We start from the raw sequence: 27,383 nt of genomic DNA on the forward strand, positions 1-27,383 counted from the left end.
ATTTATTTTACTGGTTTAAGTTTAGATTGCTCAGAAACAATCTAACTCTTGCTCTTGGTTTTAACCTCCTTTTTCATAGCTAAATTATATTACATTGAATTTTGTATCCTCTTTCGTTCGTGTCCAGCCTTTGGTAGTTGGAAAAGAGCCAAAAAAAAAAAAATTAAATGATGAATGGTGCGTACTTTGATAATCCTAACTTGCAGTTAATTTGAAAATATATATCTCTTCCATTTGGCTCTTACTCTTTCATCATTTTTGCCTGTACTCTTGGAAAGCTGATGCATTGAGTGGCCCTGACACAATTAATTTTCTTGAACTTGTGAAGTGATAACTTTTTTGTCTGACTGTCTTTTGGCTGTGTGTGTGTGTGTGTGTGTGTGTGTGTGTAGGTTTATTGAAGAATACTTTGGAATGAAGTTGTCCCATCAGCCTTAGAGGAGTCACCCTGAGTCCCAGTTGAGACTGGATAGTACTTTAGGCTCTACAAGACATTTTCTCACCTGAACTGGAATGACCTGTCTTCTCTTTGTTTACCTAGCAGTGAACATCCTCAAGAGGGATATGATAGTTTAGTTTGCTGTCACTCCACATGAACTCCACTCTGATTGGACAGAGTTCCCACCATTCGTGAGAGAGGTGGTTAGTTACCTGGCTAGGGTGATGTTGGTCTGCATATGGTTCTCTTAGCTTGTGCATTGATTCTGATCCAGTAAACTGTGCTCAAGGTGGCAGGGTTGATTTCACTCAAAGAAAGGGACTTGAGCTACAGTAGCTTTTGGCAAGAAACTGAATTCCATAGACATTTTGAGCCTAATGGACCTCTTCAGCCCGTCTAGTATAAGGGGCCTTTCTCTTCTGCTTATTGTCTCTTTATTATTTTTATTATTTTTTTGACAGGAGGAAAGCGATACGTGCTTGTCATGAAACATTATAACATTACAGAAACATATATTATGGAAAATGAGACTCTTCAGTAATCTCACCCCTTGAGATAATTATTAACATTCAGTATATATTCTTCTAGATTTTTCTATGCATATGTTCAGAGTCTTTCACCAGGTAGATAAAAAGCCAGATCGCCAGCATTCTAGGATTGAGGGATTGGGGTGGGGGGAGTGGGGGGTGGTTGTATCTTAGCTTTCAACGTTTATGTTCACTCAATCCATTTGTTTTTAGTACAACTTTAGTTCCCAGCCCAGAGACCCATGCTTCTATCTTTTCAAAGAATAACCTCTCCCCACCCCCTCACCAAGGTTAGGGAGGGCCAGTCCTTAGAAGGCTGAGTGGAGAAGGGAATCTAAAGATCTGACTACTTCTTAAATTCATTTTTTCAGCTGACTCTCCTTATTTTGGCTCCCACTCCTACTTCCAGAGGTTCCTAATACTGCCATTTTTGAGTCTTTGGGGATTTTGTTGTATAATTGGTGTTGTTTCTTCACCTTTCCCTTTTTTGGCTTATAATTTAATTTTTCAGGTCTTGAGTCCGAAATCCTTTCCCACTAGTCCTTCTGCTTTTCTATTTCTATAATTTTATTATAATCATCTTTCTCTTTTATTCTCTATCTTTGTGGGTTTATTCCTTTAAAAAATACTCCTTTTCCATTTTATTGAGATTTCAGGAGGGAGTAAAAGTAGATGTGTATGTTCAATCTGTCATCTTTACCTGTAAGTGTGGATTGGTGTCATTGGGCTAGGGCTGGGAACTAAACCTGGGGCTGCTGTAACAAAGTATCACAAACTGGGTGGCTTAAAACAAAGTAAATTTATTCTATCACAGTTATGAAGGCCAGAAACCCACAATCAAGATCTCAGCAGGGTTGGTTCCTTCTGGAGGCTCTGAGGGAGAAATCTATTCCTTATCTCTCTCCTAGCTTCTGGTAGTTGCCAGCAAGCCCTTGGTGTTTCTTGACTTGTAGATGTATTGCTCCAATCTCTGTCTCTGTCTACATGTAATGTCTTCCCTTGTGTTTGTGTCTTCACATGGCCTTCTTATGAGGGCACCAATTGGATTTAGGGCCACTCTCACCCAGTATGACTTCATCTTGATGACATTTATGAAGACCCTATTTCCACGTAAGGTCATATTCACAAGTACTGGGCCTTAGTTCTTCAAAATCTCTTTTAGAGGCACAAAATGCAACTCACAACAAACCAGAAAATTTTGTTGTTGGAATGGTCCATCTGTGAGAAGCTGAGGGATGACTATATATTAGGTTGGCCAAAAGGTTTTTTCTGTAAGATGGCTCTAGTAGCGTTTAGTTGTCTTTAACTTCATTCAAAACAATTTTGTTAGATTGTATTGTGACAGCTGTTATATCAGCGTGCATTTAGAAAAAACATCAAAATTGGTGAATTTTTGTGTAGCCATTTTAATATTGAAGATGAAAGAAAAAAGCAACCTTTTCAGCATATTATGCTTTATTATTTCAAGAAAGGTAAAAACACAACTGAAACGCAAAAAAAAAAAAAATTGTGCAGTGTATAGAGAAGGTGCTGTGACTGATTGAATGTGTCAAAAGTGGTTTGCAAAGTTTCGTGCTGGAGATTTCTCACTGGACGATGCTCCATGGTTGGGTAGACCTGTTGAAGTTGATAGGGATCAAATCGAGACATTAATTGAGAACAATCAACATTATACTACACGGGAGATAGCCGACATACTCAAAATATCCAAATCAAGTGTTGAAAGTCATTTGCAGGACTTCCCTGGTGGTGCAGTGGTTAAGAATCCGCCTGCCAATGCAGGGGACAGGGATTTGATCCCTGGTCCGGGAAGATCCCACATGCCACCGAGCAACTAAGCTTGTGTGCCACACACAACTACTGAATCTGCATTCTAGAGCCCACGAGCGGCAACTACTGAGCCCACGCACTCTACGGCCCATGTGCCACAACTACTGAAGCCCGCGTGCAAAGAGCCTATGCTCTGCAACAAGAGAGACCACTGCAACAAGCCCGCACGCAGCAACGAAGACCCAACGCAGCCAAAAATAAATAAAATTAAAACAAATCATTTGCACCAGCTTGGTTATGTTAATTGCATTGATGTTTGGGTTCCACATAAGTTAAGCGAAGAAAACCTTGACCGTATTTCCGCATGTGATTCTCTACTTAAACGTAACGAATGTTACGTTCCATTTTTAAAACAAATTGTGACAGGAGATGAAAAGTGGGTACTGTACAATAAGGTGGAATGGAAGAGATCGTGGAGCAAGCGAAATGAACCACCATCAACCACACCAAAGGCTGGTCTTCATACAAAGAAGGTGATGTTGTGTATATGGTGGGATTGGAAGGGAGTCCTCTATTACGAGCTCCTTCCAGAAAACCAAACGATTAATTCCAACAAGTACTGCTCCCAGTTAGACCAACTGAAAGCAGCACTCTGAAAAGCGTCCGGAATTAGTCAACAGAAAATGCATAATCTTCCATCAGGGTAACGCAAGACCACATGTTTCTTTGATGACCAGGTGAAAACTGTACAGCTTGGCTGGGAAGTTCTGATTCATCCATTGTATTCACCAGACATTGCACGTTCAGATTTCCATTTATTTCGGTCTTTACGGAATTCTTTTAATGGAAATTTCAATTCCCTTGAAGACTGTGAAAGGCACCTGGCCCAGTTCTTTGCTCAAAAAGATAAAAAGTTTTGGGAAGATGGAATTATGAAGTTGCCTGAAAAGTGGCAGAAGGTAGTGGAACAAAACTGTGAATACGTTGTTCAATAAAGTTCTTGGTAAAAATGAAAAATGTCTTTTATTTTTACTTAAAAACTGAGGGAAATTTTTTGCCAACCCAATAGTTTTTTCTATCAGTAATTGTTGAAGGCTTTAACAAGTATTATTACTGCAGTGTTTCCCAAAATGTGTGCTACAGGATGTTTATATAAATTATGAGAAAGGAGTTATGCAGTCATGTAAACTTGAGGAATGCTGGTTAAAATCAAATGAGTTTTGTCACTTTAGATCTTCTCAGAACCTTTAATATGCAAGCACGGACTGTGAATCTTTAAAAATGGGCTGTAGTATATAGAATTTCCCAAACATATTTGACCTCGTAGCTTTTTAAAAAATCATCTTCTGTAAAGAGAATTTGGGGGAATGCTGTCTTTAAAAATATGTGTTCTGTCATCTTTGCATTTGAAGGGTAGCACTTTATTTAATACGGAAGGATTAGAAGCATAGCTGAAAATTTGGGGTTGGGTGTGGAGCAGGCAGAATGATTGCTCTCCCTGCACATGTTCACCCAAAGTGACCCATTTTCAACAATTGTTGATATGATACTTGTTAAAACTAAGAAAGGTTGTTAGAGGGAACAGTGTGATATATGCAGTTGAGAAACATCATGGACACGCTGTGAGACATACAGTTTGTGGTTTGTTTCTTGTTGATATTCTAGCTCCTTGCTAATCACTGGTGTCGGCCTGCTACCACCTTCCATCCCTGTCCCAATCACAATCACCCACTCCTTTAGGTCAGAATCAGTGTATACCTGTGAGGAACACTAAGTTTAAAAAAAAAAAAAAAGATTGTTTTTGTTTATTCTATGCTACCTGGGCTCAAGCCTTTTGAAATATGTATCATTTATCCAGAATCATTCAAAATCTGGAGATCTAGAACAATGCTATCTGATAGAACTTTTTGTGATGATGGAAATGTTCTTTATGCTGTTCAGTACCGTAGCCATTAGCCGTGCTTGGCTATTGAACACTTGAAATGTGGCTAGTGTGACTGAGGAACAGAGTTCCTCATTGGATTTAATTTAGTTAGATTTAAATAGCCTCATGTAGCTAGTAGCTACTGTATTGGATAGCACACATTTAGAGAATGGTATTGCCTCTCACCCTAGATCAGTGGTTCTCAACCTTTTTTCCCTGCCTGAAGAATACATATTTCTTGAGGGATAGACACATTTCCATTGGTTCTTGTGGCAGTGATTCTTAGATTCTTAACTGTGGGGTCGCATCATTCTGGGGGAAGGCATGTTCTATTTGGTAAAAAAGCCTCCAGGTGATTCTGATCTTTTCCCCCCTCTTAGGTGCCGGCTTCCTCCCTTACCGTCTTTCCCTGAAGAATTATTGCTCTAAGTGCCGGAATGTTCAGATTTAGAACTCTAGGTACAGATAATTCTTACCTGATAGTCTAGTAAAGAGTAAATTTACTAAAGAGTAAATTGGTTAAAAGAAAGGCCAAACATTTTAATTGAATCTCATATTGGAATATGAGTTATTGGCATGATATACTCTGGTTACTAGCAAGAGTCTGTGGTCTTCCTATGATCCTTTTCTATCAGGAATAGTAATATCCAAAGAGGCAGTCCTGGTGTTTAATATAGGTAAAAGGAGTTGCTATTTGGTTCTCATCTCTAAGAAGTTATTCTGCCCCTGAACAGTTGTAGCCTCATAATACTTCTTTGGTGCCTCTATTTTTACTGAATTCATTAGTAGTGACCATCTTTTAATGTTCTGTATCTATAAACAGTGATTTCAGGCTCCCATATGATTCTTTAGATGAAATCCATTGAATTGCTTTATTTATGATACTTCTTTGTATTCTGTTTCTTACAGTTGCTTCTGCAGGAAGCATTTTTGGCGGTTTGGTCCTCAAGAAGTTCCTAAAAGGTAAAGAATTACCCAGCTTCCACAAGATTATATCTCTTCCTGTCAATAAATTTGGTATTTTCTGAAACAAATTTAACATATACTGAAAGATAGAGTTGTCAGATTTAGCAAATAAAAATACTGGACACTCACTTAACTTTGAATTTCAGATAAACAATGAATACTTTTTTAGTATATTTGCATGTTCCATGCAGCAGTTTATCCTGTAATTTATCTGAAAATCCTGCTGAAAGATGATCTATAAAATTGTACAGATACAGGAAAATTGTATAGACCTAAGACAAGATACCTAGGTCACTGTAGCTTCTATGAATACTCTGTATACAGCCTCAGGCAGAATTTTCCCAGATGTAAAATTCAATTTTTAGTAAAGTATTTGTTCACATCTACCTCAAAGAAATAATATATGGAGAATGCTTTTACTATAAAAGATTTGGGCTGGTATTAATACTGTTTTCCACATGCCAAGGTTTACGGTTTAGGAGTTTTCAGTGACCTTAGTTTTAGAAGTTCTTCTTTCCTTTGATTTGAGAATAATCTAAAACCAAAGGACATACATACATTATTTTAAGGAGACAAAAATGATTTGAGAACCATTGTGCCTTCATTTTTATCTTTTATGGTTGTGTGGCTTGTAAATATTATCTAATGGGTCTGTCTTTTCCTAATGAGTGGTTAATTTACAAATTTTACAAAACAATTTTTTTAAAAGAAACTTTCCCCAACTAATCCTGGAATATAAATAGATTGTGGTGGGGTTTTTTTTTTTTTTTTTTTTTTGTGGTGGGTTTTTTTTTAACTTTTTATTTTATATTGGAGTACAGTTAATTAACTGTGGTGGGGTTTTTTTGACTTATGTTTGTCACTGCTTTAAGAAAATATGCTATGTATTAAATATAGAAACAATCAAAAAGCTACATTAGAAGGGTATAATGTTATAAAGTAAATGTTTGTGAAATGTATTACCGTTGGACTTTTTCAAATAGCAGGGTTTCTTAATGCTTTTTAAAATACAATCAATTTAAAATTTTAATTTATACCCAGATTTCCAGCAACTCAATTACTGCATAAACCAAAGTACCTTCCTTTATCTTGGTCTTATCAAAGAAAAGAAGAAACTATTTTTTTGCAACTCACAGTATGAAAGACTAAAGACATAAACATATAGGAAACAGTTCTACCTTTTGAAACTTCTTATTTGAAGTAATTTTTAGTTTAAGCATGGGAATTTAAAAGTGCTTGCTTGTTAATTTAAGGGTCATCAGGTGTATTCTCTTTAGCCTTTGAAATTGTCTTGGCCCTCTGAATCTACCTTCCAGCTGTCTGTACACTGGATTCCTAATAAACCTCAGCTTTTTGCTCTGTGGTCCTAATTTGTTTAGATTCTGCTTGGTGTGCACACATTTAAAAGCAGTAATTGTGGAGGAAAAGTAATAAAACAAAAAATAGAGATTTTTGTTCTTAGCTCCATAACAGATGTACTGTGGGAGCTTGGGTAGAATGTTCTCCCTGTAGTAATAATCAAAGTGATGATTTATTGAGCATTTACTGTGTGCTGAGCTTTGTGGTTGACACAGAGGGGTTACAGTGGTGAACATGATAGATTTGGTTTCTCCCCTTAGTGCCATATTTAAGATATCTTAATCATCTAATTATACTGCCTCCCAAAGCCTATGCCTGGAAGAAAGAGAGAATCAGCTTACTGTCCTGGAGAGTTTGCTGCAATTCTAAGACTTTTAGAAAATCTGAATTCAACTTTAAGAATCATGAGTTGACTGCCTCAAAATCATCTAGTCTATTTATCAATCTTTAGTTCTCTTCCTTTTTGGATTATGCCACTGAGATGATGCAAAGAGTGGAAAGGCATTCTTTTTTTTTTTTTTTTGAAAGGCATTCTTAATGCCATTGCTCCAGTTAAATGTGTGAAGGTGCTTTGAAAGAAATGAAAATTCATAAAAATAAAAGGGAATATGTTATTAACTCTAGGGAGGAGATAGGAATATTTCCTGCAACTTAAACCTAAACGGCACAATGAGTGGTTAGATCATACATAGTGCTGCTTCTTTGTCTAATATTTGTGAAAGTGCTTTGAAAAAAGTGAAAAGCCATGTAAGTACAAAGAAATGGTTTTATTATCATTGTTAATAATAGGGAGAAGGTATTGAGTATAGTTTATGGAATAACCACCTATTTATTATGCTAATACAAACTTTAGACAGTTTGTGTCATGTTGACTTAGTTTTAATTTGTTATTTTAAAAGCTCAAAGCAATTTTGTGCATATTTATTTAGTCTATTTTCATATCCTTGTGATGAAGTGGAGGTGGCTAACTTTTTGTACAAAGAGGAAGTAGTGTACATCAAATACACAATAAAAATTGAGTCATTTGCTCATAGTCAATCACATTTAGTAACCAACTTTAGCCTGTCTTCTCTCTAGCTGTTAGGGCTCATGATATTAACTTCCACTTAATAATGCTATTTATTCTTACTAATTAGTAACAAAAATGACTCAGTGAAGCTCACAAAGGAAGCTGTCCAAGACTAAGATTTGAATTCCTTAGTTCCCTGACTTATGTACCATTAATTATGCCTTTATTACTCTTGTTACTTATTTAGCATTCCTATAACATTATTAGCAAACTGCTTTGAATTGGTCTATTCACAAATCTTTACACTATGTAATTAACTTCATCAGGAAGTCTGGTGGCTGATTCATTAACCATCAGATTTCCCAGTGCTAAAGAATTATGTATCTGTACAAAATTCATATGCCTCTGAATTCAGTTTGTTAGCTATGTCATCCTCTTCATTGCTCAGTTGATTTCTCTCAGTGCCTAAAAAGAGGTCTGCCCTCTCTTTAGGGGAACTGTACTGTTGTAGAGCCATCCAGCTTCAGTTTTCTTTACTCTTCAATCTATTCTATCAGAGTTGTATCAAGGTACTTTTTCTCTGGATCTGGACCACTTCAGATCAGTTCCTATACAAACAGGCTCATATTTCTGGGTGTTTTATTTATGCTGGATTAATAAATGATGACCAAGATAGTCTCCCTGTTTTTCTACCTCTCTAACGGTTTATGTTCTTTTTAAGTTTTCTTTTGTCTGTGGTACCTAACTGTTTGAACTTTTGTCCAGTAAACCTTTATTGAACCTCTACCTTGCCACGAGAAAGTTATAGTGAGAGGTACCTCTGAAAATAAAATACAGTGTGATAAGTACCATAGTGCTTCTTTGGTAACACAGAGGATATTCCCTAAAGTTCAGTCACCAATATGCCTTTCTTCCCTTTATCATTCTGCATCTTTATTCTACGTTTACTTCAGATATCTTCTGCTTTTAAGGCTTTAACTATTATTTCTATGTTGATGAGACATCTTTTTGTCTCTATCTCTAATGTGTTTCTAGCTTTGATTGTCAATTGGACTATTCCATTTGAGGGTTCCTCTGGAATATCATGTGTAACATGTCTAAAATAGGGTTCATTTTCTTAAACTAACTTGCGGTGTAATCTCCATTCCTTTCAGTGATACTAACATTTTCATAATTCTCCAGGCTTAAAAGTTTTGGCTTTTTTTGAGGGGAAGGGGAGGCTTCTCCTTTTCTTTTCTCCATTATCTAATGTAATTGAATTTTTGGTTAATTTTGCTTTTATAGTGTAGAATTATTATTTATTAAATTATTTATTAATTTAAACACAGCTTTATATTTCTCCCTTAATGACTCCCAATTGCTTATTAGAATAAAACACCTCAGACCCGATTTGAGGTACTCTGTCAATTAGAATAATCTCCTGCACTTTGAAGGATGATGCTCATTAAGATAGATAAATTCTTATGTGTTTAAAAATTCTCATTCCTTTATATTAACATATGTACTACTATTCTGCATCATATAGTTATCCATTTATGTAGAAATCCATTTACATATTCATTTGTTATCCATTTATGTAGAACTAATTCTATCATAAATATCTATTTGGTGAAACGGGATAGTTTTAGCTTGTCCTTCTTGCCCAGATCTAGAAGCTACTTCCTAACATGTCCTTACTTTAGTGAAGAAAAGAAGGAAAAGAAAGGGTAGAAGAGAGTGATGAGATGGAGGAATATGAAAAAAGCCATATATATATAGGTCTTTATTTATTTCACTGTTTTTTTTTGTCTCTCCTAGTCATATTATTTTTACTTGTTTTTTAATCTTATTTTAAATATCTCCTCATTCCCATGTTTATTGACATAATTTAACGCTTTACTAAAATACAGTTTGGCCAATCATTTAAAAAAATGTTCATGTATTTTTCCCAGGTAAGAAAATTTACAACTTTGTTTTCTTCAAAGGACTAGATAGGAGTACCAACCCTTGAAAGTGGGGAAGACAGTTTTGCTGTTGATGTATGGTTACATAGTTATGATGGTTCAGCTTTTGCCTCTAAAATGGCATCAGGGAGATTTAAAAAGAAAAATATTTAGTTTTGTCCCTTTTGTTAATTTGTTGGGAATGGAAGTCAGGAGTTGTGCTTTTCTTACATTAGAGAGATTGATGTGTCCAGGCTTGCTCAACATTGAGTGAAAAACTCACAATGGTGAACTCTTGGATGTCTGACTTAATATATGTTTTTAAAATCTGAGATGCTCATAGTCAAAAATTTAAAATCTATTATAATTTGCTATCTTACAAGATCAACAACTCTAAATCTCACTACTTATCTAACACTTTTTCTCCTGGGAGCTCGTTTTGTAGACATGACCTCATTCTCGAGAGATAGGTCAGACATAAGTTATCACCATTTCTGTTTCAGAGATGAGGAAACTGAGACCTAACTCAGTCTCCGATATTAAGTTTAGAAGTAAGGGAAGAGCTTGGGGACTTAGGTCATTGGTTATCCTGTGAGTCCACACTTAACCCTCACGCTTTTGATACATTCTAAATAGTCTCTTGCTGCTAAATTTGCATAACACATGGAAAGATTTTATAAAGAGAAGATTAACTGAAGATCAAGAGAAGTTAAAATAAATGAATTTGTCTTCTTTTGTTTCTTTAATATTTAAATATGCCCTTTATTGGTTTGAGGAAGTTCTCTTTTAGCCCTGGCTTGCTGAGAGTTTTTATTAGGAATGAATGGATGTTGGATTTTATCGAATGATTTTATGCATTTATTGAGAAGATCATATGATTTTTCTTTTTTAGGCTGTTAATGTGGTGAATTACATTGATTTTCAAATGTTAAACCAACTTTGCATTTCTGGGATAAATCCCAGTTGGCCATGATGCATTATGTATCCTTTTTATGTATTGTTGGATTTGATTTGCTGACATTTTATTTATTTATTTAAAAAAATTATTTTAAAATAAATTTATTTATTTTGTTTATTTTTAGTTTTGGCTGTGTTGGGTCTTTGTTTCTGCGCACAGGCTTTCTCTAGTTGCGGCGAGGGGGGGCAACTCTTCATTGCGGTGCGTGGGCTTCTCATTGTGGTGGCTTCTCTTGTTGTGGAGCATGGGCTCTAGGCACGTGGGCTTCAGCAGTTGTGGCTCGCAAGCTCAGTAGTTGTGGCTCGTAGGCTCTAGAGTGCAGGCTCAGTAGTTGTGGTGTATGGGCTTAGTTGCTCCACAGCATGTGAAATCTTCCCGGACCAGGGCTCGAACCTGAGTCCCTTGCATTGGCAGGCAGATTCTTAACCGCTGCGCCACCAGGGAAGCCTGATTTACTGACATTTAAAAAATAATTTTTCCATCTGTGTTCATAAGAGATATTTGTAGTTTTCTTTTCTTGTAATGACTTTGTTTTATTTTGGTATCAGAGTAATGCTGACTTTATAAGATGAATTAGGATGTGTTCTCTGTTCTTCAATTGTCTAGAAGAATTTCTGTGGAAGGTATTATTTCTTCCTTAAATATTTGGTACAATTCATCAAAGGAAGCCATCCGGGCCTGATTTTTCCTTTGTGGGAAATATGTATATATATTTTTTTGCAGTACGTGGGCCTCTCACCGTTGTCGCCTCTCCCGTTGCGGAGCACAGGCTCCGGACGTGCAGGCTCAGCGGCCATGGCTCACGGGCCTAGCCCCTCCGCGGCATGTGGGATCTTCCCGGACCAGGGCACGAACACGTGTCCCCCACATCGGCAGGCGGACTCTCAACCACTGCGCCACCAGGGGAGCCCTGTGGGAAATATTTTAACTACAAATTCAATTTCTTTGATGATTATAGGGCTATTCTGGTTATTTTGTTTTTTTGAGTAAGTGTGGGTAGTTTGTACCTTTCAAGGAATTTGTCCATTTCATCTAAGTTGTTAAATTTATTGACATAAAATTGTTCATAATATACCCTTATTATCCTTCCAACACTTGTAGAATCTCTAGCAATATCACCTCTCTCACTCCTGATGTTGGTGGTTTATATTCGTCTCTCTCTCTTACTTTCTCACTTTCTCTTTCTTTAATCAGTCTCGCTAGAACCATATTCTTTCTGTTGTATTCTATTTCATTGACTTTCACTCTGATCTTTTATTCTTTCCTTTCTTCTGCTTGTTTTGGATCTCTTTTGCTTTTCTGTTTCTAGTTTCTCAAAGTGGAAGCTGTAATCATTGATTTGAGACCATTCTTTTTTACACTGAAGTCATGATATTCTTTTAAATAGTTCTTTTAATAGTTCTAAAGTTTTAAAATTATATTTAATTATTATTATAATTATAATTAATCTAGAGTTTATGTTTATTTATGATACAAGTTAGGGATCTAATTTAAATCTTTTCCTTTCCCCAATAATTTGTGTTATTATTCTTTCATAAACTAGGGCTCTATATATGCTTGGATCTGTTTCTGGGTGCTCTAGTCTTTATGTCTGTCCCTAGGCTGGTATCATAGAGTCTTATTTCCTAAAGTTTTAGAATTAATCTTGTTGTATGATAGGGCAAATCCCCCCTCCTTATTTTTTTCCAGAATTGCCTTTGGTTTTTAAAACCATTATCTTGCTTATGAATTTTTTTTAAAATTTATTTATTTTTGGCTGCTTTGGGTCATCGTTGCTGTGCGTGGGCTTTCTCTAGTTGAGGTGGGTGGGAGCTACTCTTCTTTGTGGTGCACGGGCTTCTTATTGTGGTGGCTTCTCTTGTTGCGGAGCACAGGCTCTAGGTGCGTGGGCTTCAGTATTTGTGGCACGTAGGCTCAGTAGTTGTGTCTCCTGGACTCTAGAGTGCAGGCTCAGTAGTTGTGGCGCACGGGCTTAGTTGCTCTGCGGCATGTGGGATCTTCCCGGACCAGGGCTCGAACCCGTGTCCCCTGCATTGGCAGGCGGATTCCCAACCATTGTGCCACCAGGGAAGTCCCGCCTATGAATTTTATAGTTAGTTAAGTTCCATGAAAAATCTTATTGTGATCTTGATTGTTATTATTCTGAATTTGTAGGTTAATTTGGTAGCAATTAGCATTTTTATAGTATTAAGTGTTTCTGTGAGTTGATATACTTTATCATTTATTTAGATCTTCTTTTTCTTAAAAAAATATGTTACTTAATTTTAATTGTCACAACTGGGAGGTAGGCCCTATAATCTCCAGTATATAGATTCTAGAGAATAAGGGACTTTCCCAAGGGCACCTGGCTAGTAAAGCTGAAGCCTGCCTGACTCCAGAGGCCATTTTGCTAGATTTTATTATTTGTTTGAAATATTTTCTTCTCTCCCTATGGGCTGGGCCATGTAACTTGCTTGGGCCAATGAAATGCGGATGGAAGTAATATGCACCACCTCCCAGGAGAAGCTTTAAGAGCTAGTGTGTTTTTCGGTCATAGCTCCTTTTCTTCTGCTGTGAGGCTAGGATGCCAGGCTAGGATGCCTATGATGGAAGGTGCTCCTTTAGCCTGGATTCTGCTTTGGAATGACTCCTTTCTGTGCTTGCCTGGCATGCTGCAGCCTCTTAATTGGTTTCTAGAGTTCTCAAAAAGGCAATTTGATATTGTTGTTAAGTTTGGTATCTCCAAGGGAGAGTGAGGGCCTGAGACTTGCTCTTCTGCCATCTTGCTGACGTCATTCCTATTTAGATCTTCTTTTATGTTAACACTTCTTTATGTTAACACTTCTTTTCATAAGTCCTAGACATCTTTTGTTGTATTTGTTCCTAATGGCTTATAGTTTTTATTGCTATTGTGAGTGGTATTCATTTTTTCAATATTACTGACTTGAACTGTTAAAATTTTGATAATTTATCTGTAGGTTCTGTTGGATCTTCTATAAGGACAATCAAAGCATTTCTAAATTCTTACCGTTTTTTTCTTTTCATTTTCACTTTTTTCATGGCTTATTTCTTTTCCTTGTCATATTGCATTAGATAGAACAATATTAGTATTGGATAGAAGAGCACAGGTGATATTAGGCATCTGTGTCTTGCCTTCCTTCAATGATATTACTTAAAATTCTGCCATACAGGGCTTCCCTGGTGGCGCAGTGGTTAAGAATCCGCCTGCCAATGCAGGGGACACGGGTTTGAGCCCTGGTGCGGGAAGATCCCACACGCTGTGGAGCAACTAAGCCCGTGCGCCACAACTACTGAGCCTGCGCTCTAGAGCCCTCGAGCCACAACTACTGAAGCCCGTGTGCCACAACTACTGAAGCCCGCGCGCCTAGAGCCTGTGCTCTACAACAAGAGAAGCCACCACAATGAGAAGCCTGTGCCCCGCAACAAAGGGTAGCCCCCGCTCACTGCAACTAGAGAAAGCCCGCGTGCAGCAGCGAAGACCCAATGCAGCCAAAAATTAAATAAATGAATAAATAAATAAATAAAACTTTCTACCATACAGTATGATTTTACTATAGTTTTTTGATATTTGCTCCTTGTCAGGTTAAGGAATTTCTCTTCTTAATTTGCCAGTAGTGTTTGTTATAAATGAGTATTGTATTTTCAAAAGTGCTTTTTCTACATCTTTTGGGATTATGATGTGTTTTTTTAAGTCTTTAATCTATTAATATGATGAGTTATGGTGATAGACTTTCTGATAAAAAACACCCTTGCTGGTTGTTTTCGTTATATAATTGTTACATATCCTGGATTTAACTTTTGCATCTATATTCCTAGTGAGATTGGTTTATATTGTCCTTGTCTTATTTTGGTACCAAGATTATACTAGCTTTGTAAAATGAGTTGAGTAGGTTTATCCATTTCTGTTCTCGAACTTTTTGTATCTGTTCTCTGAAAATTTGGTAAAACTACCCTGTAAAAAAATCATTTGAACCTGGTATTTTGGGGGTGTGGGAGGTGAAGAAGGAATTATTTTTGATAACCAACTTGCTTTCTTTAATAATGTTTGGCTTAAGTTTTCTATTTCCCCTAGAGCCAATTTTGGAAATACAGTTGATCCTTGAACAACATGGGGGGTTGGGCCACCGACCCCACACACAGTCGAAAATCTGCGTACTGTTATCTCTGCCTCAAAAACAAATGAATTGATAAATGACTCACCCAAGGGCAGGAAGTTGAAACCGTTTGGATAGAATCAAGACTCAAACCCTAGTTCTTTTGATTCCACATATTGTGATCTCTAATCAGACAGAAACTTTTCCCCACACTTAATTAAAGATCTGTAAAATGAAAACGCAGGTACTATAGTTATTGAAAAAAAAATCAGCATGTAAGTGGACCCGCGCAGTTCAAATGCGTGTTGTTCAAGGGTCAACTGTATATGTATATTAAAAAAGAAAAATGCATGTGCGCGCGCACACACACACACACATACATTACCCCTTATTCCTTTTAATTCATTCATCCAGTACGTATTTATTGAGCACCTGCTATGTGTTCGGCATTTCTTCTTAGTTTTCAGATTAATTGATGTGAAGTTATTTATAGTATTGTTTAAAAAATTTTTATTTTTTATTTTTGGCTGCTGGTTGGGTCTTTGTTGCTGCATGTGGGCTTTCTCTAGTTGCGGCGAGCGGGGGCTACTCTTTGATGTGGCATGGGGACTTCTCATTGCGATGGCTTCTCTTGTTGCAGAGCACGGGCTCTAGGCGTGCAAGCTTCAGTAGTTGCAGCATGCCGGCTCAGTTGTTGTGGCACGTGGGCCCTAAAGCACATGGGCTTCAGTAGTAGCGGCATGTGGGCTCAGTAGTCGTGGCTTGCAGGCTCTAGAGTGCAGGCTCAGTAGTTGTGGCATGTGGGCTTAGTTGCTCTGTGGCATGTGGGATCTTCCTGGACCAAGGATCGAACCTCTGTCCCTTGCATTGGCAGGCAGATTCATAACCACTGCACCACCAGGGAAGTCCTATAGTATTCCTTTATGATTTAAAAATATTTGTACTCTTATCTCTGTGGGGTTTCTTATGTTGTTTTTGCGCCTTCTCTTTCTCTTGATGGTGGTAATGATAACACGAATAGCAAACATTTCATTTTAAACACAAAAAGGTGAAGTAACTTGTTCAAAGTCACAAATCTATTAAGTGATTGAGTGGGTTATATGAACCCAGACAGACTGGCTCCAGAGGCTATGTCTTAACCACTATTCCATAGTATTTTTGTCTACTATACAGTATTCTGTTTTGCTAGAGGTTTGACTATGTATTAACTTTTCAGATAATCAACTATTTATTTATGCTTAATGAATGAATAGATATTAATTTCTCTCTTTCTTTGACAACTTCTCACTTCACTCTCATACCACAAGTTGAAGAAATCTGTAGGCTGTATCATTTTTGGTGATTGAGTTGTTGAGGTTGTGTGAAGAGGTAAGTGTAGGCTTGGAAGAATTATCATGTTTTTCTTACTCCATTTTCAATCTACATCTATTTTTTTTTTTTTTTTTTTTTTTTTGCGGTATGTGGGCCTCTCACCGTTGTGGCCTCTCCTGTTGCGGAGCACAGGCTCCGGACGCGCAGGCCCAGTGGTCATGGCTCACGGGCCCAGCCGCTGCGCGGCACGTGGCATCTCCCCAGACCAGGGCATGAACCACGTCTCCCGCATCGGCAGGCGGACTCTCAACCACTGCGCCACCAGGGAAGCCCCAATCTACATCTTTTTGTTTGGGGTACTATGAGGCTCAGGTGCATATTCCTTTGTTAGGTACTTGAGTGACCACACCTTTGTTGACTGGCTTGCTTGGCTGAGGGAGCCAACTGGATATGCAGCAATGGCCACTAGTCTCTCTGCTTTTTGAGGCAGTGAATGAAGATTTGACACAGTGTTTCTGACAGGTTGCTGATTCTCCATTATAATGTCCTACTTTCTATTTCCTTCTCTAGAGCATGTCTGGGATTGTTTTATAATGTGGAAATAATTAGCCAATTTAACTAATGACATCAAGCCACAGAGCCAACCAAAGAACTTTTCATCTTTTGGCTTAATTAGCCTCATTCTTTAAAATGTTTGGTATTACTATTGTTACTTTATTCACTGGTTAAAGGCAAGAAAACAAAATAATTACTGGTTTGCTGAGTCTGTTGTGAAACAGCAACAAACAGCCGGATCTCAACTTTTGCCATCATCAGAGAAATTATTTTTAAATGGTACTTTTTGTTATAGAAGCAATATAGCCCAGTTTAGAAAATTAGGGGAAAATAGGGAAAAGGAAAAAAACTTCTCACAAACTTTTCCCCCATGTATTTTTAATATAGTTGTAATCACAATATATACACAATTTTGTCCTACTACTTTTTTTTCACTTAACGTGTCAGCATTTTTCATGTTATGACAGTCTTCTAGTCATTATTTTTAATGGATAAGTTGTCCATAAGAAGATGTATCATAAATTAAGTAACCATTTTACATTTTGAGGCTTTTAGGCTTGTTCTTTCTTTTTTACCATTACTATGAATAGCAACATATTGTAGAGGTTAAGAACTCATACTGTGTATCCTTGAGCAAGTTATTTGATCTTTTGAAAAATACCTACCTCATAAAGCTGTTTTGAGGATTAAACGAGGTAATACACATAATACATGTGGCATAGCGGTTATTCTGAGTGCATAGTTCTCAATAAGTGCTAATTAATGTTAATGTCTCTGGGATGAGTATCTTAATGCATATAGCTTTTTACTTAATTGAAAAATTTAGGACTAATTTCCTAAAGTAGATTTAAGTTGATTAAAGTCTATACTTTTATGGCTCTTGAAATTGCTTTTTAGAAAGTTGTATCATGTAATAGTAGCATTTGTATATGAGATTATTAACTTCCTGTACTTTGCTAGCATTAGGAATTTCAATTACTTAAACTATTTTAGCCAATTTACTAGTTAATTAACAGGTATATAGTTTTAATTCATATATTTTTGAAACTTTTTATAAGTGTTTACTACCTGTACTTTCTTTTTTCTGAACTTTTTCCATGTTTTTAGGGAAAAACTTCTAAGATGAAGTTTAAAATAAATTCAGCCATTAGCTCTGTGCTATGGTCTGAATGTTTGTGTCCCCCCAAAATTCATAAGTTGAAATCCTAATGGCCAATGTGATGGTTTTAGGAGATGGGACCTTTGGGAGGTGCTTAAGTCATGAGGGTGGAGCCCTCACAAATGGGATTAATGCCTTTATAAAAAAAGAACTGACAGAGTTCTCCAGGTTCTTCTGCCATATGAAAATACAATTAGAAATTTGTAATCCAAAACAGAGCCCAGAACCAGACCGTGCTGGCAGTATGATCTTGGACTTCCAGACTCCAGAACTGTGAGAAATAAATTTCTGTTCTTTATAAGCAATTCAATCTGTTTTATTTTGTTATAGCAGCCCAAAGGGACTAAGATACTGTGTAAATTGTATTTTTAGGCTTGACACTATGATGTACAAATCATTGAGATTCAGTTTTTCTGTTATAATGCCATTTTGTTTCAAGATGCACAGTTGGCTGTGGAATGATAGGTCTAATGTAATGATTTTCTAAATCTCATTTTCTTCTAATACTCTACTGATACAAGAATATCACTATGGATGTTCTTTTTTTTTAATATAAATTTATTTTTTTATTTTTGGCTGCGTTGGGTGTTCATAGCTGTGCGCAGGCTTTCTGTAGTTGCGGCGAGCAGGGGCTACTCTTCGTTGCGGTGCACGGGCTTTTCATTGTGGTGGCTTCTCTTGTTGCAGAGCACAGGCTCTAGGCACGCGGGCTCAGTAGTTGTGGCACATGGGCTCTAGACCGCAGGCTCAGTAATTGTGGGACACGGGCTTAGTTGCTCCACAGCATGTGGGATCTTCCTGGACCAGGCTCGAACCCATGTCCCCTGCATTGGCAGGTGGATTCTTAACCATTGTGCCACCAGGGAAGTCCCCAGTGTGGTATATTTTTTTATTTTTCACTTTGAGTGAGAATTTTCTTATCTCACAAGGTCTTTAAGAATATCATTTAAAAATCATAGTAGAGGTTCTAGCCAATGTAAACAAGGCAAGAAAAATAAGTATAAGGCATAGAAGTTGGAAAGGCAGAAGTAAAACAGTCTTTATTTTTAAATGATATAATTTTTTTAATGTACAAAATCCTAGGGAATCTACAAAATAAATATTAGAAGAAATATGTGAATTTAGCAAGGTTACAGGATACATGGTAAATATACAAAAAGATTTTTGTCTTTGGCTGCGCCATGTGGCTTGTGGGATCTTAGTTCCCTGACCAGGGATTGAACCCAGGCCCTGGAAGTGAAAATGCCAAGTCCTAACCACTGGACCACCAGGGAATTCCCCCACAAGATTTTTTTTATACTAGCAGCTAACAATTGTAAAATAAAATTTAAAAATAGTTCCATTTATAATAGCATCAAAAAATATGAAACACGTAGGGATAGATTTAATGTTATAAGTAAAAGATCTTTGCTGAAAACTATAAAACATTGCCAAGAGAAATTAAACAATAAATGGAGAGATATATCATGTTTATAGACTGGAAAGTGCAATATTGCTAAGATGTCCATTCTCCCCAAATTGATCTGTGGAGTCAACACAATCATAATATCAGCAGACTTTCTACAGAAATTCACAAACTGGTTAAAAATTTTACATGAACTGATAAGCAGTTATAACAAGCTTGCAGGATACAAGGATAATATACAAAAGTCAATTGGTTTCCTATATGCAAGCAATGAACAAGTGGAATTTTAAATTAAAAACACATTACCATTTACATTAGTACCATTAAAAACAAAATACTTAGCTATAAAGCAAAGAAAAAAACCCCAGAAAACCCAGAAAACCCCAAAACCTATGTATAAGAGCTATATGAGGAAAACTATAAAGCTCTGATGAAATATATCAGAGAACTAAATAAATGGAGAGATGTTCCATGTCATGGATAGGAAGATTAAATATTGTCAAGGTGTCAGTTCTTCCCAACTTGATCTATAGATCCAGTGCAATCCAAATAAAAATTCCAACAAGTTATTTTGTGACTATCAACAAAATGATTCTGAAGTTTACATGGAGAGGCAAAAGACTCGGAGTAGCCAATTCAATATTAAAGGAGAACAAAGTCAGAGGACTGATACTATGTGACTTCAAGACTTATAAAGCTACAGTAATGGCTTCCCTGGTGGCGCAGTGGTTGAGAGTCCGCCTGCCGATGCAGGGGACACGGGTTCGTGCCCCGGTCCGGGAAGAGCCCACATGCCGCAGAGTGGCTGGGCCTGTGAGCCATGGCCGCTGAGCCTGCGTGTCGGAGCCTGTGCTCCACAACGGGAGAGGCCACAACAGTGAGAGGCCCGCGTACCGAAAAAAAAAAAAAAAAAAGCTACAGTAATCAGGACAGTGTGGTGTTGGTAAAAACATAGACAAATAGATAGATGGAACAGAATAGAGATCCCAGAAACAGGGCCCAGAACAGAAAGAATAGAGAGCCCACATAAATATAGTCGAGTGATCTTTGACAAAGGAGGACAGGCATTATGATGGAGCAAAGATAGTTTTTTCAACAAATGGTACTGGAACAACTGGACATCCACATGCAAATAAATAAATGAAAGCATCTAGACACAGATGTTACACCTTCATAAAAATTAATGAAAATGGATCATAAACCTAAATGTAAAACACAAAACTATAAAACTCCTAGAAATTAATATAGGAGGAAACATAGATGACCTTGGGTATAAAGATGACTTTTTAGATACAACATCAAAGGCATGATCCATGAAAGAAATAATTGATAAACTGGGCCTCATTAAAATTAAAAAGTTCTGCTCTGTGGAAGACAATCTCAAGGGAATGAAAAGGCAAGTCACAGACTGGGAGATAATATTTGCAAAAGACATATCTGATAAAGGACTGTTATCCAAAATATACAAAGATCTCTTAAAATTCAACAATAAGAAAACAATCCAGTTTTTTTTTTTTTTTTTTTTTTTTTTTTTGCGGTACGCGGGCCTCTCACTGCTGCGGCCTCTCCCGTCACGGAGCACAGGCTCCAGATGTGCAGGCCCAGCGGCCATGGCTCACGGGCCCAGCCGCTCCGCGGCACGTGGGATCTTCCCGGACCGGGGCACGAACCCGTGATCCCCTGCATCAGCAGGCGGACCCTCAACCACTGCGCCACCAGGGAAGCCCAACAATCCAGTTTTAAAAAAAATGAGCAGAAGGCTTGAACAGGCACCTCACCAAAGAAGATATACAGATGGCAAGTAAGCATATGAAAAAGTGCTCCACATTATTATGTCATTAGAGACATGTAAATGAAAATGAGGTACCACTACACACCTATTAGAATGGCCAAAACCCATTGACAACACTGGCAACAAATGCTGACAAAGATGTGGAGCAATAGGAACTCTCTTTCATCGCTGCAGCCACTTTGGAAGGCAGTTTGGCAGTTTCTTATGAAAGTAAACATATTCTTAACATATGATCCAGTAATCGTGCTCCTTGGTATTTTACCCAAATGAATTGAAAACTTAAGTCCACAAATGGGAGTATGGATATATGAGAACTCTCCGTACTTTTCCTCAGTTTTTCACTCAAGACTGCTCTAAAAAACAAGCGTTATTTTTTAAAAATAGGAAAATATATGGAAATGAAAAGAGCCAGAAACAGGCTCATACTTATATGGTTATTTGATTTTTTAAAAAAAAAATAAAGGCACCAAAGCAATCCATCAAGGAAAAGAAAGTCTTTTCAACAAATGTTGCTGGAATGACCATATGTCTATAAGGAAAAAAAATGAACCTTGACATCTACTGCAGATCACACACAAAAATTAGAAATGGAAGATAGACCTGAAAATAAAAGCTAAGAAGATTCTTGAAGAAAACAAAGGAGAATATCCTTTAACCTAAAAATAGGTAAAATCTTAGGGCATAGAAATAAGTAACCATAAAAGAAAAAAATTGATAAACTTCATCAAAATAAAAAACTTTTGCTCATCAAAAGATATTAAGAAAGTGATTATGTTAACCATAGTTGTAAGAAAATATTTGCAAAACATGTCTGGCAACAGGCTTTTATCCATAATATTAAAAAAAGCTTCTAAAACTTAATAATAAAAAAAAGACACCCTGGGCTTCCCTGGTGGTGCAGTGGTTGAGAGTCTGCCTGCCGATGCAGGGGACACGGGTTCGTGCCCCGGTCCGGGAAGATCCCACATGCTGCAGAGCGGCTGGGCCCATGAGCCACGGCCGCTGAGCCTGCGCGTCCGGAGCCTGTGCTTCGCAACGGGAGAGGCCACAACAGTGAGAGGCCTGCGTACCGCAAAAAAAAAAAAAAGACATCCTGATTAAAAAAAAACAAAAACAGGCCAAACACTGCACACCTACTAGGATAGCAGTGATGACGAAGACAGTGATCATGATGATTATGGGAGGAGAATGGGAAGTTGGGTGAAATAGGTGAAGGGGATTAAGAGATACAAACTTCCAGTTATAAGATAAATAAGTCATGGGAATGTAATGCACACCATAGGAAATATAGTCAGTAATGTTGTAATAACCTTGTATGGTGATAGAATGTTACTAGACTTATTGTGGTGATCAATTTGTAATGTATATAAATTCAAATCACTATGTTGTATGCCTGAAACTAATATTGTATGTCAACTATACTTCAATAAAAAAAGAAAAATAATGAAAATAACAAATGTTGACAAGTATGTGGTGAAACTGGAACCTTTGAACATTGTTGATGGGAATGTAAAATAATTCAGCCACCATGGAAGAAAGTTTGGGAGTCCCTCAAAAAGCTAAATATAGAATTGCCATACAATTCCACTCCTATGGATATGCCTAAAGGAGTTGAAAGCGGGGATTTAAAATAGATACTTGTACGCCAGTGTTCATTGCAGCATCATTCACAATAACCCAACGGTGGAAGCAACCCAGTGCCCATCAAGTTATGAATGAATAAACAAATTGTGATATATATATATGAATATTATTCAGCTATGAAAAGGAATGAAGTTCTGATATGTGTTACAACATGGATTAACCTTGAAAACATTATGCTAAGTGAAATACGCCAGACACAAAGGACAAATAATGTATGATTCTACTAATATGAAATATCTAGAATAGGCAAATTCATAGAAACAGAAAGTGGATTAGAGGTTACCAGAGATGGGAAGCGGGGAGAATGGGAACTTACAGCTTGATCGTTGCAGAGTTTCTGTTTGGGATAATGAAAAAGTTTTAGAAATAGATAGTGGTGATGGTTGTATAGCATTATGAGTGTAATTAGTGACACTGAATTGTATACTTTAAGATAGTTGAAATGGCAAATTTTGTTATATGTATATTTTACCACAACTTAAAAACTAATAATGTAATATACTCCCAAACCACTGAATTGTACACTTTAAATGGATGAGTTGAATGATATGTGAATTGTATCTCAATAAAGCTATTTTTTTCTTTCTTTTTAAAAAATATTTATTTATTTATGTATTTGGCTCGCCGGGTCTTAGTTGCGGCATGTGGGATCTTCGTTGCCACGTGCGGGATCTTTTAGTTGTGGCATGCGGGCTCTAGTTCCCGGCCAGGGATTGAACCCGGGACCCCTGCAATGGGAGTGTGGAGTCCCAACTGCTGGACCACTAGAGAAGTTCCAAATCTATTTTTTTCTTAGTGGGCCAGAGATTTGAATAGATACTTCACAAAAGAAAGTATCTGAATGGCCACTAAGCACATGAAGAAGTGCTTACCATCATCAGTCACCAGAGATTGTAAGTTAAATTCACAGTCCACCAGAATAGCTAAAATTAAAAAAGCGCCAGATGTTAGCAAGGATGTAGAACAATCAGATCTCTGATATAATGCTGGTGGGAGTGTAAAATAGTACAACCACTTTGGAAAGCTGTTTGACAGTTTCTTATGAAGTGAGACATATACCTGTGCCATGACCCATCAATTTCATTTCTAGGTATTTACCCAAGAGAAATGAAACTGTTTGTCCAAAACAAGATTTACACCAGCTGTTCATAGCAGCTTTATTAAAAATAGCCAAAAACTGGAAAAATCCAAATGTCCAACAAGAGAATGGATAAATAAGTTGGGTGTATACATGTAATGGAATGCTAGTCAGGAATAAAAAGGAATGAACTACAGGCATACCTTGGATATTTTACAAGTTCAATTTCAGACCACTCTGATTAAAAAAAAACCTCAATAAAGAGAGTCACGAATTTTTTGCTTTCCCAGTGCATATAAAAGTTATGTTTACACTATACATACTCTATTAAGTATGCAACAGCATTATGTCTAAAAATATACATACCTTAATTTAAAAATACTTTATTACTAAAAAATGCTAACCATCATCTGAACCTTCAGCTAGTCATAATCTTTTTGCAGTAGTACTATAACATCAAAGGTCACTGATCACAGAGCACCGTAACATAATAATAATGAAAAAGTTTGAAATATTGCAGAAATTATCAAAATGTGACACAGACACTAAGTAAGCAAATGCTGTTGGAAAAATGGCACCAATAGACTAGCTCCATGCAGGGTTGCCACAAACCTTCAATTTGTAAAAAAAAAAAAATACAGTATCTGTGGAGTGCAATAAAGTGAAACAATAAAATGAGGTATGCCTGTGCATTAATCTCACAGACATTATGCTGAGAAAGAAAATGGACACAAAAGAATCACTGTATATGGATTTCATTTATATAAAGTTCAAGAACAGTGAAACTAAGCTAATGAAAAAACTTTTAAATGATTGCCTCTGAGAAGTGTTCACTGAGAAAAAAGCAATTAGGAATTTTCTGGGATGATGGAAATGTTCTGTATCTTGATGCAGCATGAGTTACCTGGTTATATGCATTTGTCAAAACTCTGCAAGTTGTACACTTAAGATTTGTGCATTATATTGTATGTAAAGTTTACCTAAATAAAAGAACTATAAACAAATGTTGAAATCTAGTTAGTAGGTTTGCTTTCCAGAGATAAGGTTTAACAATTCTGAAACTACTTCCTGTGTATTCTAGCTTGATAAATTGAGTAAATATATTAAGATTAATAGGAACGTGATTTTTCACTGTTGGATAAAGAAGTTACAAGTATGGTAAGGGGGCAGACTAAAATGCACCCTGTGGAATTAGAACTCATGGTTCCAACTGTATAGTATATATTACATAGGATAGATAAATATAGAAACATAGAGATATGTGTATGTATCCTAGCTTTGTCTATTGAGAGAGCCTATAAATAATAATATCCCAATAGCAATTGCTTAGCTCTCAAATCTTGGTTTCCAACCACACTTCTCCACTAAAAAGAAATAGAACTCCTTGGGGAAAACACTGATTCCAGGATTGGGGTAGGGAGAATACAAGATGAGCCTAGAATATCCGTGATTTTAATTAAAAAAATTATTTTATTCATTTATTTTTGGCTGCATTGGGGCTTTGTTGCTGCGTGAGGGCTTTCTCTAGTTGTGGTGAGTTGGGGCTACTCTTCGTTGTGGTGCGTGAGCTTCTCATTGCTGTGGCTTCTCTTGTTGCAGAGCATGGGCTCTAGGCGCATGGGCTTCAGTAGTGGTGGCTTGTGGGCTCTAGAGTGCAGGCTCAGCAGTTGTGGCACACGGGCCTAGTTGCTCTGCGGCATGTGGGATCTTCCCGGACCAGGGCTCGAACCCGTGTCCCCTGCATTGGCAGGCGGATTCTTAACCACTGTGCCACCAGGGAAGCCCCCGTATCCTTGAAATTAAGGAATTCCTTGAAGGTGATGTGGACAGATAAGCTGTGGCCAGCTTGAAGGGACTTCCATTGACCAAATATGGGACAATAATATAGGGTAAATAATGATAGTAAGAGATTATAACTCAGTGAATAAAATAAGAACAACATGACTCCATACTGATGTAAATAAATAAGGAGAAAGGAAAGCTGTTCTTTACAGGTAGAATGCCAACTAATAAGTGTCGAAAAGATAAAGGACTTAGGAATCATCAATGGATGCTAACACTAATGAGTGCAATTTTAATGAGGAACAGATACATAAATTGTGGAGATTACTTTGAAAATATTTATCAATCACAAGGGGAAAATACTAACTTTTGCAGTAAAGGAATCTATGGGACACGTTAACCAAAAGATCAAAGTTAACATCACCAATGTTGGAGCAAACTGTTATCATGTGCTTCCTGATATGTGCTGAGAAGGACACAACATCACTTTTGTGGTATTTCTGCAAAAATTGCATAACCTGCATAACAAGCAGCTGATCCAATTTGAGGGATATTCTATAAAAAAAATTGGTTTGAACTCTTCAAAAATGTCAAGATCAGGAAAGGCAGAGAAATAAAGGAGAGTAAGACTGAAAACTAAATCTAATGTGCAATACTGGATTGAATTCTGGGCCAGGAAAAGATAGCTATAGAGGACATTATTAGGATAATTGCTGGTATTTGAATATGGACTATGGATTAGATAATAATACTATAAACATTCATACTAAATTTCCTATTTTGATAATTATACTGAGATTATATAAGAGACTTTCTTCTTAGAACATAAGCACTGAATTAGGGATAAAGGGGCACAGTGTCTCCAGTTTATTCTCCTTTGGTTCAAGAAAAAATATGCATACATACACACACAGAGAAAGAGAAAGAGGATAAAGCAAATGTGTCAAAATATACAATTTCTAAATCTGGGTAAAGGGTATATGAGAGTTCCTGGTACTATTCTTGCAACTTTTCTGTAAGTTTGAAATTATGTAGTAACAAGTTACAAAAATTTATACTATTCCATTGAAAGGTTATAATAATTTATTAAGCTTTCCCCTCTTTCAGGATGTTTGGTGATTTTAATTTTATGGTATTATAAATAATACTTTGATGAAATTATTAAATTGTTCTCCATAAAATTATTGCAATTTACACTTTTACTATCAATGTATACAAACACCTGTCTGATCCCCTTCTTACCAGTATTGTGCACTACTACTCAAAGAAGGCTTGGTTAATTTGATAGGCAGAATATTGCCTTTCATTTTTTATATATTTAAAACACTTAAAAAATATATCTCAAAAGTGAGAGTTCCCTGGCAGTCCAGTGGTTAGGACTCAGAGCTTTCACTTCTGTGGCCTGAGTTCGATCCCTGGTCAGGGAACTAAGATCCCACAAGTCGCATGGTGCAGCCAAAAAAAAAAAAATTTCAAAAGCAAGTCCCATTATTATATATATAAAAAAACTAAAGGTGAAAAATAATTATAATATTATACATATTTATAATATAATCTCAGAGACAATCATACTTTGAAAACCTTGGCATACCTTCTTTCAAATTACCATAGTGAAGCTTCCCTGGTGGCGCAGGGGTTGAAAGTCCGCCTGCTGATGCAGGGGATGCGGGTTCGTGCCCCGGTCCGGGA

The 27,383-nt window shown here is 36.9% G+C and overlaps 1 protein-coding gene across 1 annotated transcript in view; it reads left to right on the plus strand.

The window, feature by feature from the left end:
* TOP6BL (TOP6B like initiator of meiotic double strand breaks) overlaps positions 1–27,383 on the plus strand; it is a 106,425-nt gene that overhangs the window by 17,580 nt on the left and 61,462 nt on the right. The window contains exon 2 of the mRNA XM_065882723.1: positions 5,570–5,623. The gene's annotated coding sequence lies outside the window, so the exon portion shown is untranslated. The remainder of the gene's footprint in view (positions 1–5,569; positions 5,624–27,383) is intronic.

This window comes from Phocoena phocoena, chromosome 8, assembly GCF_963924675.1.
Source record: "Phocoena phocoena chromosome 8, mPhoPho1.1, whole genome shotgun sequence".
NCBI lineage: Eukaryota > Metazoa > Chordata > Mammalia > Artiodactyla > Phocoenidae > Phocoena > Phocoena phocoena.